The sequence below is a fragment of the Archocentrus centrarchus genome, chromosome 10 (assembly GCF_007364275.1).
Source record: "Archocentrus centrarchus isolate MPI-CPG fArcCen1 chromosome 10, fArcCen1, whole genome shotgun sequence".
NCBI lineage: Eukaryota > Metazoa > Chordata > Actinopteri > Cichliformes > Cichlidae > Archocentrus > Archocentrus centrarchus.
Window position 1 is genome coordinate 25900887 of NC_044355.1, and position 15125 is coordinate 25916011.

General features: G+C 40.3%; 1 protein-coding gene across 1 annotated transcript in view; it reads right to left on the bottom strand.

The window, feature by feature from the left end:
- The window catches only part of aff2 (AF4/FMR2 family, member 2), a 195372-nt gene that overhangs the window by 40383 nt on the left and 139864 nt on the right, over positions 1 to 15125 (bottom strand). The gene's annotated exons all lie outside the window — the stretch shown is intronic.

Genomic DNA, 15125 nt, shown 5'->3' on the forward strand with positions numbered 1-15125 from the left:
ACAAGCACATTAAAAATGTATTAGAGGTGCCCTTCTTATGTAAATATACTTTAACTTAGAAATGTGCATGACATGTGTGGGAGCAAACAGGTTTTGTTCACTGCTGCTGGATGAAGCCCTACAGTGTTTACTGACTCATCCTGCCAGTTAGTCTCAATCAGTGTCAGGGTTGTTTCAAGTACCTGCTGGGTCGTGACTTTCTCTCTTGTTTGTAGTGCTTCTCTGGCTTTAGTGTCAAGACTGTAGCTCCCTGTCAGTCTGGTTTCAATGAGATGAGCTGTGAGCAGGGATGGTTGTTCCAATAAAGTGGTAAGTAGGCTGCTAGAAAACCATTATTTATATACTGAAGGCACATGTGTGATGGAGATCCATGCAAAATAAATAGGAAGAAAAATGCAATTTCCCTCTAAATGCAAATGTTTATGCTTTGTTTATAAGTCCAAGTCAGATTGTGGTGTTCTGTCAGGTGTCCTTTGGTGACCATGCAGGTGACACACCTGCTGTAGCAATTCTGGTTACTGAAAGATACAGTAACACTTATACAGGAATATCCGTATTTGGAAGTTTCTAGGGAATAAAAGGGAGTCCACACAGGAAGCAATTCGCTTGTTGCCCATTGCTTTGTCACCAGCGGCTGATAGATAATTGACATTCCAGGGTTCAGTTGCCTAAGTGACCTTTTAATATGTCAATCAGCTGTATTCTCAACTCAAAGATGAGAAAAGTTTAATTTGCACACTTCAGTGGTTATTTTGGCAATCGTCACTTAAAGTTGCTGAATGTCACCGACTTTCTATGGTCTTTGGTCACCCCATCACTTCCTTGAATCACATGCATGTTGAAGACTGACTTTTTTTTTTTAATTGGCTGATTGGTTTCATTCACACTTCCATTTTGGTTTTTGATGGTTGGGTTTATGAAAAGATTGTAGTTTGGGTTAAATAACACCCCTTAACAACATTAACCCTGAATGTAAACAAACAAACAAAAATACCAGCAGTTTTGGCAAAGCAGCAGAAAATGTGAATGGTTTGATAAGTTTTTGAAGATTTTCATGCCTAATAGTATTAATTACAAAATACACTACCCATAAAAAGTTAGGGATATTTGTCTTTTGGGTGAAATTTCAGGACCAGCCTAAAATGCATTCAAACCTTTACAGGTGAACTTAATGTGACCTTCTCTAAGCTTTTGAAGGCACATGTCCAACTGTTAAATGTTTCAGAACTTTTTGCACAAGTTGCTGTTCTCTAATGAAGAGCTTAACGGCAAAATTCACAACAGGTGTTTGATCCTCGAATTGACCAATAAATGTCCTGGTTCAGGAGAGAGCTTGGTCCGTATAGCCGGTAATAAGTCGGATTTGTTTCCTGTGGGTGTTGGACTCCGTCAGGGCTGCCCTTTGTCACCGATTCTGTTCATAATTTTTATGGACAGAATTTCTAGGCGTAGCCAGGTGGCGGAAGGCTTCTTCCTTGGTGGCCTCAGAGTCTCATCTCTGCTTTTTGCAGATGATGCGGTTCTGTTGGCTTCATCAGGGAGGGGCCTCCAGCTCGCAGTGGAACGGTTCGCAGCCGAGTGTGAAGCGGCTGGCATGAGAATCAGCACCTCTAAGTCTGAGGCCATGGTCCTCAGCCGGAAAAGGGTGGAGTGCCATCTCCGGCTCAGGAACGAGTTCTTGCCTCAAGTGGAGGAGTTTAAGTATCTCGGGGTCTTGTTCACGAGTGATGGGCGAAGGGAACGGGAGATCGACAGGCGGATCGGGGCTGCTTCTGCAGTGATGCGGACGCTGCACCGGTCCGTCGTGGTGAAGAGGGAGCTTAGCGTAAAAGCGAGTCTCTCGATTTACCGGTCGATCTACGTTCCTACCCTCACCTATGGTCACGAGCTTTGGGTAGTGACCGAAAGAATAAGATCGCGAATACAAGCGGCAGAAATGAGTTTCCTTCGAAGGGTGGCTGGCCTCTCCCTTAGAGATAAGGTGAGGAGTGCGGCCATGCGGGAGGGGCTCAGAGTAGAGCCGCTGCTCCTCCACATCGAAAGGAGCCAGTTGAGGTGGCTCGGGCATCTGATTAGGATGCCTCCTGGCCGCCTCCTGGGTGAGGTGTTCCGGGCATGTCCCACCGGGAAGAGGCCCCGTGGTAGACCCAGGACACGCTGGAGAGATTATGTATCTCGGCTGGCCTGGGAACGCCTTGGGGTCCCTCCGGATGAGCTGGAGGAGGTGGCTGGGGAGAGGGAAGCTTGGGCTTCTCTGCTTAGGCTTCTGCCCCCGCGACCCGGCCCCGGATAAGCGGAAGAAAATGGATGGATGGATGGATGGATGTCCTGGTTCAGTTAGAGCTGGTGTTTAAACAGTCGTCCTCATCATGAACCAGGACATTTATTGGAAAACTGTGCCTTTTCTGGCTTCCTCTTTGGTCACAATTGTTTCAGTTTCTTCAGCTGTACTTTCTCCTGCTTTCTTAGCAGTGCAGGCTTCTCTTGCAGCATCATCATCATTGCTTTCTCTGCTTCACCTGAAGGTAAGCCTGTTTGCTTATATAGAGAAATGGGCGTGTGTCAGTATGCAGACAGTATGCAGACTGCACAAGCCCATTGGTTGAGAATATTTTCATTTACTACATATGTATGTCAGTAAGAACAAAATCTGATGGTGTGCATGTTTCATAAATCTGACAGTAATTTTGGATACACACTTCTTTTTTTTTTTCCACACACATATTGGTAAATGAATGACTATTACTCCAAACTGCTAGGGTGATGCAGTGTAAAGCAATCTTTCTTATCAGTACGAAGGGTCTTGGATTGTTGTCTGTCTTGTTTTCTTTCTTTTTTCCTCCTCTACAGTAGTGTAACTAATTTCATCTCAATTTATTTGTCTGTTTTTTTCTCTCACTCAAACACTCATAAACAGTAACTTTTTTCTTTTCTCATTTTACATATGCCTTTGCATATAGACACACACCTCCACACATGCATGCACACATAGACACCTTCAAAATTCAACTACACAGTAAAGACACAGAGTAATATACAATCTACAATTACATGTTAACACCAATATATACTATAATATAGACAATAAAAAACAGACTATAACTGTCTTATTAATGTGTTTATTTTGAACAATAATAAAACATCACACATCATGATGGAAAAGGGGAAGTAATGAATCTCAGGCAAAGCTTCTTTTGTGTAAGCCTTCTATCGTTTCATAACACAGCATCTCACTTTTACTTTGGATCTATTGTTATTCAGGGAATTCACAGGTGGTGTATTTGAATACTTTCTTTCTTCCTCGTGCTTGTATATGTCCCTATTTTGCACAGCCATGGGAACAAAGCACCAGCCTTCACAACTTTCAAGACCACACAATATATGCACTCCTCATTTGTGTCATCAAGGAGGGGTTAACAAGACCTATCACCAAAGTAAATGCAAAGCAAAGCTCTGAAAGCAGATCTCCCTTCAGGATGTGTAACTTAATCCGTTTTTCTCTTCGCTTCATATTTTAAAACATTTCAGCTCTTTAAAAAAAAAAAAAAATCAAAGGAGTCGACCACTTTATAATTGATTTGCAAAATATTAAGCACCTGTCAGTGGGTAAAGTAAAACAGCTACTAATAAATGCATAAACACAGCATTTTGAACCTGTTCAATTGTCTCATCTTCTCTGGTGCTTCAGCTGGCCTTGTGTTCATCCATCCTTCCACAGAGCTTTAAATGGCCTCCTGGAGGCAACACACCCGCTCGTCCCAACTTAAGAATACACACAAACGCTCTCGCGCACACACAGAAATTGCAATTATGTGTAGTTCCCTTTGTGCATGTGAGAGTGTGCACGTAATTTCAGTTCAAGGCTGCCATCACAGCAGGCACCAATCTGTGTGAGCAGTCAAGCAGCAAATCCATCAACTGTTCCTCAGGCAACACACACACACACACACACACACACACACACACACACACACACACACACACACACACACACACACACACACACACACACACACACACACACACACACACACACAGTGACAGATACTGTATGAATGCAGTCTCTGTCCTGTTTTTCTTCTATCATTACTCATCTTTTCTCTGTCTCCCCGTCCCTCTCTTTCAGTTTCAATTAAATTTTCCCCTCACTTTGCTCTATTAGCATACCAGTTGAAACAATATTGGCAAAGCACTGCGTTAAACCCCTTGTATACATGTTTGTGTGTGTATGTGTGTTACCCTATGCACACCCTACATCATGCAATCTCTGCCAGTTGTGTGTTTGGAAGACATATTAAGGCAGCCTCAGAGACTATTTTTAACAAACCCAAGAAAACTAGGAGTACATGTTTTGGTTTTCTTTGCTGGAGCTTGGCTGGTGAATCAGCATCACAGTAACACAGGAAATGTATCAGGGATATGATTCCAATTATTCTTCTCTACATTCAGTTCTTTTCTCACATGTACTGTGATGGTAATATATATACTGCTTAATGCCAGTGCTGCTTAAATGTCATTTGATAACCTTTCCTACGCCTGGGGGAAATTTATTGATGAGGCCAAATGCTTTCAGGTAACAATTTGCTGTATTAATTCATCTTCTGTTAACCCCTGGTAGGCACCTGGAGACACTATAAACAAACTGCCATGCTGTCACCTTAAAAGCTTATACAGTGAATATGTGCAACACATTTAGCAAAAAGAAAGAGCATTCATCTGTGAATTTTGAGTCATAGTTCTACTTATTTGATTCATTTAAGTCCAATAATATTATATCTTTTATCACTATTGTTGGTCTCCACCAACTTGTGGCCAAAATATTTGGGTCAAGGGGCAACCTCCGGAGCTGAAAAATAATCCTGACACTGAAGGCAGCACTGTAGGTGCGACTTGAGGTTGGCTCCAAAGGGGAGTCAATCCGATAGTCTTGTGTTAAAATTTCTAACTTAAGAGCATCAAAAAGATGTTTACGGGCTGGTCTAAAAATTGGTTTAGGCCTCTATGGACAGTTTTCCCCATTGAGTTAGGGTCAATGCCACATTGATTGACAGGAGTCCCAACACAGGCAGCTAAAGTCAGCTAGGCCTCATTTATTACTTTGGCATAATAAACCTGACCTTTTTACCGTGTTTCTGCCTTTGGGGCATTTTTTTTAAATGAATTATCTGACTAATGTTGTTGTTTGCTGTGTAGTACAAACCATCCAAGTAGCTTCAGTTGATCTGAAGCTACTGTGCTTCAGTTTTGGTGAGTGAAATTCTAGTCCATTACTTCTAGTCCAATATGTGTTTCTCTATACTGCACTTGCACAATTTATGAATGTACCTTGCTAACCAGGCTAACTTGCATTAGCTGAAAAGTTAGCAATCCATCCATCCATCCATCCATCCATCCATCCATCACTCCATCCATGCTTCCATCCATCCATCCCTTCTAGCTACAAAAAAAGTAACATCGCAATTGCAAAAAAGATAATGTTGAATTTCCACTGTTAGCTACCCGAATGGATCGCTATTGCCACAGTTAGCCAGTGGCACGGCCACAACCTTATGGAAAGCCTTCTCAGAAGAGTTGAAACTGATCAAGAATGGGATGCCACTCAAGTTCCTATGTGTGTGAAGGCAGATGAGCAAATACTTTTGGCAATATAGTGTATTTACCACACTAGATTTCTTCATTCCTCCTGGCAGTCACTTCAGTTGCTTGTTTTCTTCATTAACTTGGCACTCAGCCAGTTTGTGTTACCAACAGTTATTACACCTGACATCACTACAAGTTGCTGAATTTCACTGACATTCAAAATTTTTTATTCGCCTCATCGCTGCAAGCCTCTGGGGGGATTGCAGAGTTCAGAGGGTGATAATTCTGTGAGTGTTCATGAAAAACTTGACAGATTAAAGTAGAACAAAAATCAAATATTTTAAATCTTTAAAAATAAAAAAGATCATTAATCATTAAGCGTTCCCTATAGTTCATGCTGTTGTCAGTATGTTCAGATTTCAGAGACAATCAATTTTTCTGTCACCACTGACCGCTGTTGTCCTACAATGTCATTTTTACATCTATAATGCTGATATAAGACTTAATGTTTCCAGGCTATGATTACAGTGCTTTTGTCACACTGCTACAGTTTTCATGTTTGCATTACTCATTCAGTCCGTGATTAAAAATCATCTCATTTGTCAACTGACAGAAGCAAAGATGACAAATAATTTCTGTTTCTAACTTCTTAAATATGAGGATTTGAAGGTTTTCTTTGCCACACAATTTAACACTAGTTCTTGGATTTTATAATTCGGGTTTGACAAAAAGAGACATTTGAAGATATTACCTATGAGAAGATTTGTGACAGTGCTTTTTACTATTCGCTGTCAATTCAGTTAGAAGAATTAATTGTAAAAAAGTCAATTACCATGAAAACTCTTGTTGCTGCTCCAATTATTATTATTTTTTAAATTATCTAATTTTGGGTTTTATACAGGTTGGCCCAATATCACTAATTAAAGCATACTATCTGTTTATGTTGGACTAGTAAGTGCTGTGTCTCTAAGATGCCTGATAAGCAAATATAATCTGGAATGTAATCTGACAAATGATGTTAACATTAACTGAGATCTGGCATTCCTTGAATCAGCATTGTCAAACATGGTTTCAGCTTTTATAGTGAACAGCCTGTTTATGCACAGATTACTGGAAGACTGAGGTAGAGATGCCAGACAGATGATGACAGCAGACATAACCTGGACTTCAGTCTAAGCCTACTTTTTATGTCCCTTATTGCCTTTAATGAGCTTTTGATGTGTAACTAAAGAGAACCAAGTGTGTGTGAGTCAGCGGCACATCTCTGTCGCAGGGGAGGCTCATTAATATTATTGATTCAAATCCAAAAGACCCAGACTGTGGCACAACTACAGTATGCTACTCTTTCTTCATCTAACAAATGGAAAACTTTCAGAGTGGACAAAAGAGGCTAAAATGAGGCTTGAATCAGTGCTGCATCAGGATGCCACCTAATGCCCTGATGAACTGTATCTCTGAACATGAGAGTGCCAAAAACAAAATCTTTCCTGCTTTTTCCTACTTGGCTGCTTTACATTTTCTACAAGTATTGCACTTAGAGGTTTGGGTCTGTTTTCACAGTAATTACGTCCAGTTGAAATAGATATTTTCAGGAACCTTCCAAGGAAATTATTAAGTTGTTATCATTCATGCATGTCTTTTACCCCTAATATTATATTATGCGCAAAATTTAAAAATATTGCAGTGGACATGACCTGTGTATCCTCAATGGCAGGTAGTAGTTTTTAGTCAAAAGCAGCTCATTTCAACAGGAGTACAATCACTATCTGTCTACCTGCTGTGTTTTTGCTCCATGAAAATAGGAGGTTGCTTTCACATAAAGCACCTTATTATTTAATGAGTGTCTACTTTCTGACTCTGGGAAACGACTCACTCTCCTCGGTGAGCAGCTAGCCCACAGTGTCGATCAGACATCTGGCAAGAAATCAAGGTGAGAACAAACATCAGCTGAGCATCCGCTGCATCGAAGCCGGCTGCTCTTGTTGTCATTAGTGCTGGAAAGTAAAGATTTCTAGGAGTGTGGGCTCCCCCTGCAGAATAATTTAAGTGTGCCTGGGTGGTTTATTTTTTAATTCTTTTTTTGTGTTGTTATTGGAAGTATACAAGAGGAAATGTCTCTTTTACACAAAAGAAACTGTGCATAGTGGACAAAATGGTGTAAAGGGCATTTAATGCATCTGATGGCCGCCTTTTTTTTACAGTGTTTTATTTCAGCCTGTCATTTGTCAAAAGAGAAAAACTGCCTGAGACGAGTTTATGTTCCCCACTCTGATGTGTTTGTCTCTTTTGTTTAAAGAGTGCCGAGTGAAGTTAAAGGAAGGCGCGAGTGTCTTTTACTCTCAATGGGATTTTCAGTTGAGTGCTCTCTAGCCTATTTTATTCTGGCAACATAAACAGTATGTGTTGGAGGGATGAGATGAAAGGAGATGAGTATGCGTGTGAAAGCATTACATCTGGCTTGCTTTCCTCCTCTCTCCTCAGGAATCAGCCATCAAGCCGTCAGAAATAAATTAATGCCGTTGTCGTTGCCAAATTAAAATGCGGCGCCAGCTGGTGCAGACTGACGGAGCAGCTTTTAAGTGGACGTTTCGTGTACATGTCTCAGATGTTTAGCTCAAGTTAAGACATAGAAACTTCATCCAGGAGTGCATTAGTACGTCTGATCGGATGACTTGATGGACATCGAGTTACTACTTTTTCCAAACATATTCCCCTTGTTGTCAGTTAGAAATGGTAAAACATATGTCAGTTTTCTGTGAGCAAGCTGGAGATTAACTCCCTATTATTGATATCCTGTTTCCCATATTACCTCAGTCATGTATTTATAATAACTCACCTCAGGGTACAGTATATTATACTGCTGTACATAAAGGCCTGACAGAGCATACGTTTCCTATATAAAAACTATCCTAAAGATAATTTCCTCTTCAGTGTTTCCAATTAGTGTTTCTGTCCTTTTTTTTTAATATCATAAGAATCAAACCTGTTTGCTCATTTAGGGCACAGAGGCTTCATTCTTTTTTTTTTTTTTTTGTGTATGCCTGTGTCAACGTTGCATAAGTAACACAGATAAGACTTACAAAATAGCCTTTGTCAGATCTTCAGGCTCCAGCAGAAGCTTTGCTGTCTGTTTATTTGTGTGATAAAATCACAAGCACAACAGGGGAAATGAAAGCCTTACAGCCTTGACAAAATGATCCGTTGGCTTGATATGTCCAGTGGGCCTCACAAGATCCACATGACACCCACACATTTAAAGGGCTGCAGCCTTTTAAATAGTGACTCGACCAAGTATTCATGGTTGGAACTATCAACAGGGTCAAGGGGGAGAACAGGGTGTAAGTAATTTCTGTTTTTTTTTTTTTTTTATTATATCAAAGAGACATGCAGAAAATATGTATATAGGTCGGGTCAGTCATGTTATCAGTAAAAAGAGCATGGCCTTAGTAAAAAAATGTTTAAAGCTTTGGCTCCTGAAGCACTTTGCTGCTTGAAATGTAACGTTAAGTTCATTTTGACCTTGAAACACACAAATTCTAAGTAACTTTTTCCGGAGCTTGCGAATCTGTCTCACTGTCCTCCTCAGCACTGGTACTGTGTTACAGCAAGCTACAGATCATGTTGGTCTTTTAGTTTGATGATGACGATGTGTTTCTGGGTCTGACCTGACTGGAAAAACACAACAGTGGTTTCAAAGGGGGTCAAAATGACAGCTGTTTACACAGGCAACCGCTTGTGGTTTTCTGAGTCAGTGCATGTAAAATGTCTGAGCATTTTAGAGCATGGGAACATTGTGAGTCTTTTTTTTTTAACTGCAGTTATTGTCTTTTCCTAGAATTTAAGCATATTTTAGCTACAGTAGATCTGATTAATTTTATATTACAGTGATCCCTCACCTATCGCGGGGGTTACGTTCCAGAGAGTATGTGAAGATCCGCGAAGTAGCGGCGTTATATTATGTATTTATTTTATTATTTAGTTATTTTTAAGGCTTTATAAACCCTTCTCACACTCCTATAAACCTTTCCCACTCTCTTACTACAACTTGAATGATGAAGATGATGAATTATGTAGCTGTGCAGTACTGACTCATAGTTTGACTTGAAGTAGCTTTCAACATGTTACAAATAGATTTAAGATTACTATTCAGATCAATTTGTGCTTAAGTTAACAATACTTTAGTTAAAATACGTATTTAGGTACACTATATTGCCAAACGTATTCACTCGTCTGCCTTCACACACAGATGAACTTGAGTGACCACCCATTCTTAATCCATGTGGTTTAATATGTTGTCAGCCCACCCTTTGCAGCTATAACAGCTTCAACTCTTCTGGGAAGGCTTTCCACAAGGTTTAGGAGTGTTTATGGGAATTTCTGACCATTCTTCCAGAAGCACATTTGTGAGGTCAGACACTGATGTTGGTTGAGAAGGCCTGGCTAACAGTCTCCACTCTAATTAATCCCAAAGTGTTCTGTCAGATGGAGAAGTGCGATTCATTACTACATAGAACATGTTTCCACTGATCTAGAGTCCAGTGGCAGCGTGCTTTACACCACTGCATCCAACGCTTTGCATTGGACTCGGTGATGTAAGGTTTGGATATAGCTGCTTGGCCATGAAGCTCTCTACGCACTGTTCTTGAGCTGATCTGAAGGCCACATGAAGTCTGGAGATCTGTAGAGATTGAATTTGAAGAAAATTGGTGACCTCTGCACACTATGCTCCTCAGTATCTGCTGTGAATTTACGTGGCCTACCACTTCATGGCTGAGTTGCTGTTGTTCCCAATTGCTTCCACTTTGTTATAATACCACTAACAGCTGACTATAACTGACCAAACACAAATTTCCTTACTAAGTTTATTATGGACCCTACTGACTTTTCTAGTGAATTGTAAATAATGTAATTCATTACTGTAATCATTTCAGTGGTATTTACTGTTCCTATCTTTACTGCCTGTACCTCAATTATGGGTAATTATAGGTAATTATGTATATGGCTAATTATATACTTTAATTATATATAGTGGTATTTATACCATCTTTTTCCTCATACACTGATTTTCAGAAAGGCGGTATTGTTTTCTTCTCCAACTGCATCTTTAACTCCTCCAGGGTCCATCACCATTACACTGTGCTGTGGACTTTGGACCCTGTCACCATTAATTAACCAGCAAGAATTGAACACAAGGAGGACAATCAAGAGACAATAGGCAGCTGCAGATATTGTTTTTTCATGTTCCAATTGCCTCTGCTGTAAAACTGAATTGATCAGCCTCTTTAGACAATAGAGTGGATGGCTTTGAGCCAGGCAGGCCACCACTCAGATAAACTGCTGCCAGCAGAGACACGATGTAACAGAGTGTGAAGGAAAATGGATCATGCTGAACAGGTAACTACAGGTTTTTAAAATAACAGAAAAAGGGAGTGAAAATATGCACAATTATAACAGTATTATGGGACTGTGAAGTGAAGATGTGAGGGCCATCTGGGCTCAGTTCATCTGTCATCTTATCATCTGCCTTCAGCTCACTGGTTCTGCCCTCCACTTGGCAGCGCTTCCTGCTGCACAGCTGGCTTTACAATCTCTCTCCATCTCCCTCTCAATCACGTGTGTGCACGCTCCAGCATGTGTGTGCTGGCATGTGTGCTTGTTTACCTTCCTCATGTCTGTGTAGGATATATAGTGCAATGTGACATGATTTATGAAATTATTGCTCTGTGCTGGGATCCCAAATGCATCTCTGACTCACTAACATGGCACAGTTTCCTAATAGTATCAGAAGCAGAGGAGTATAAGTCATATGATAATGATTGGAAATTCTAATTTTATGTGGATAGGAATATTATTAGTTTAGTGACAGTTAACTGACAACAATAAGACTCGATCAAACTAACATTAGGCTTAGGTGCTTGAGAAATTATGAATTCCAAATATGAAAAATAAAATATTTTGTTTTCACCTTTTCACGGGATCCAGCATTCAGGAATATGTGCATGTGCATCTGTGTATTTGTGGCTTGCGTGAGAGTTTGTCCGCCCGAGGCAGTCCTGAGGGGAAGGCTATAATAGGTTCCCATTTCTACATGCAGTATGTAGCTTAATGTTCCCTGGCAGCAGCAGGAGTGACAGTGTTTGAAAAGGTGTTTTTACATTTGAACTTGTGTCAAACTGCATGCTACTGCTTAACCTGTTTAACTCGTCAACTAATTGCATTACTTATCGCAATGTCAGCACACTCACATCTGATGAGTTACATTACAGGAGAAAATAAATGAGACTATTTAGATGTAAAGACTTTGTTTTAAGGTAATCACCAACACCACTCCTGGAAGAAGACCTGTATAGTATTTTTTTTAAATCATTGATTTCATTGGACCAAACCATGTTTCAGGAGTAAAAAATCACGAGTTTTAGAAAAAAAAAAATCCCTGCTCAAAACATGGTAATCTTAAAGCTGCAGTAGGCAGAAATTTAATAAAGATGAAAAAAAAAAAGTCAGAATTTAAAAATAACTCTTCTCATTCTGTTCTAAATAATTCCAGCGAGCACAGGCATTTACACCTGCCTCATATGCATTCATATAAGTCAATGGCTTTTGGCTTCAACACATAATTTGAACTCTCTTTGAGGAACGAGTCCTCTACTCAGTTTATTACACCAGTGTCTTACTTCCTATATGGATTTACCGCTCCTCATACCGCTCACTTGAGCTTTTTTTATAAGGCTGGCGATAGTCTCCCATCGAGGTTGAAATCTTCTGAAGCTTGAATGCAGAGCCCAGAGGTGTAGAACACCAGCTCCTCTAATATTACTTGAATGAGAATGTACTAAAAGGTTATGAATGTATGATTTTTTTTTCAATAGCAAACCTTATTAGTAATGACTTCTGTACTACTAGAGAGACCAAAACAGAAGGACCTTATAATACTTTAACTTTCTTATTCTATAGCTACAATGCTTGGTCAACGATTTTTCATCCTTGTCCATTGTATTATAAAATACTCCACAAAAGAGGAATGATTTACAGGTTTGAGACAAGAGTTGATAATCCAGATATATAAAATGTATCAATGTGCTGCCCTATTAATAGTCAGCCTAGCAAGAATGCTAGTTCACAGTTAGCAAGGTAGCTAGCTCTACAACCCTGTCCACAGATAAAATGAAATGCTCATTGCACTTTGTAGAAGCCGTTTGTTGCTGTTAGACAACCAGTTGCTTAGTTAACTCTCTAGTGTAAATAGACCTTACTACCAGCTTGGACCACTTCTTGCCTTCAGAACTACCTTAATTCTTAGTAGCATTCAGCACGTTGCTGGAAAGATTCCTCAGAGATTTTGGTCCATATTGATATCATAGAATCACATGGTTGCTGCAGATTTGTTAGCTGCACATTCATGATGTGAAACTCCCATTGCACCTCATCCCAAATCTTCTCTATTTGATTGAGATCTGGTCATTATGAAGGCCATCTGAGTACAGTGAACTCACTGTCATGTTTAAGACACCAGTTTGAGATGATTTGAGCTTTGTGACATGGTACGTCATCCTGCTGGAAGCAGCCATCAGAAGATGTGGTCATAAAGAGATGGACTCATCAGCAAAAATGCAGGCTGTGGCATTTGAACAATGTTCAGTTGGTACTAAGGGGTCACTATTACACCAGCAGCAGCCTGAACTGTTGATATACATGTAAGGCAGGATGGATGGACATGCTTTCATGTCGTTTACGCCAAATTTCGACCCTACCATCTGAATGTGGCAGGAGAAATTAAGACTCAGCAAATTAGGCATTTCTCCAATCTTCTGTGAGTCCGTGTGAATTGTAGCTCAGTTTCTCAGTCTTTACCCAGTGTGGTCTTCTGCTGCTGCAGCTTCAAGGTTCAATGTGTTATGCTTTTAGAGATGCTCCTCTGCAGACCTTGGTCTTTATTTCAGTTACTGTTGCCTTCCTATCAGCTCAAAGCAGTCTGGCCAGTTTCTGAAATACTCAGACCAGGCCATCTGGCACTAAAAGTAGTTACTTAAACAACCTTTCTTTCCCATTCTGATGCTCACTGTGAACTTCAGGAGGTCACCTCAACCATGTCTACATGCCTGAATGCATTAAGTTGCTGCCATGTTTTTGGCTGAGTTAAAAAGCTGTTAAAAACAGGTGTACCTAACAAAGTGGCTGGTGAGTGCATTCACCAGTCATGTCACTTAAGGTATTTCTTTACTCCTAGTAAAGCCACTAGTCTTACCTTTGAGATTCATTTATTTCAGTACTCAAATTCATACATAAGCATAGATGCTGCACCATGCTTGTGAGATGCATCTCTGCCACTGCTTCTTTGCTCAGGGGGTCTGAATGTGGGTTGAGAATTTTGTGCTGATATTTGATGTTCCAATTAACAAAATGCCAAAACTAAGCTACAGGGAGAAAGACTGCACAGGGTAGAAGCTGTTTTACAACTTTTACACTCTCATCTGTGTGTTTAATTTGATAGCGATTAGCAGTCTTTCTTTTAAATTGACTTAATTTTAAATGATTCTTCTTACACCGAGTTCAGTTAATGCTGTCTTATGTAATTTAAAATGTTTGCCTTTTTTTTTAAGTAATGTATCACTGAAAATGATGTTTGTAAATCAGCTCTGTAGCTGGATGTCTCACACACGTCTCCTGAGCAATCCCAGCCCATTCTTCTTTGGTGAATCTCTCAAGCTCCTCCAGTTTTGATGGTCTGGCGTGGACCTTGGTCTTCAGTCCACCCCACAGATTTTTCACAGGATTCAAGTCAGGGCTTTGTGCAGACCAGTCAATAACGTTCACTTTGGTCTTCTGGAGTTTGTTCTTTATATACGTCATTGTCGTGTTGGCAGACAAAGTGATGACTCAGATCCAGTTTTGCTGCTTCACATATCCTTCTTTCTTCATGATTCCTTCCACCTTGTTGAGATTCTCTGTCCCAGACACACTGAAGTGTCCGCACAGCATAATACTTCCACCACTGTGTTTCACTGTGGGGACGGCATTCTTTGGGTTGTACACCTCTCTTTTCTTTCTCCAAATATAAGCAGCATCTCTGTGGCCAACGGGCTCTATTTTAATCTCATCTGACCAAAGGACGTGCTTCCAGTATGCATAATCTTTTTCCAGGTTGTCCTCAGCATATTTCAGTCTGGCTTAAAGATGTCTCTTCTGCAGAAGTGGAGTTTTTCTTGGTCTGCAACCTCGCGGTGCAGGGCTCTAGTGATTGTCTTCTTTGAGACTACAACTTCAAACTTGGCTGAGTCATTCACTGGTATCTTGGCAGCTGTTCTGGGGTCTTTAGACACATCTGTCACTAGTTTTCTTTCCAAAGTCTATGAAATCTTTCACTTCCTACCTCTGCCAGGCTTGTTCTGTACTCTGTGGCTCTCTTTGAATTTACTGATGATATTTCTCACTCCAGTTCTTGACAATTGGAAACGATGTGATATCTTTGTATATCCATCTCCTGCTTTGTGAGCGTCAACACTTCTTTTTCTCAAGGCTAAATGGATTTGTTTTTGGCACAATGC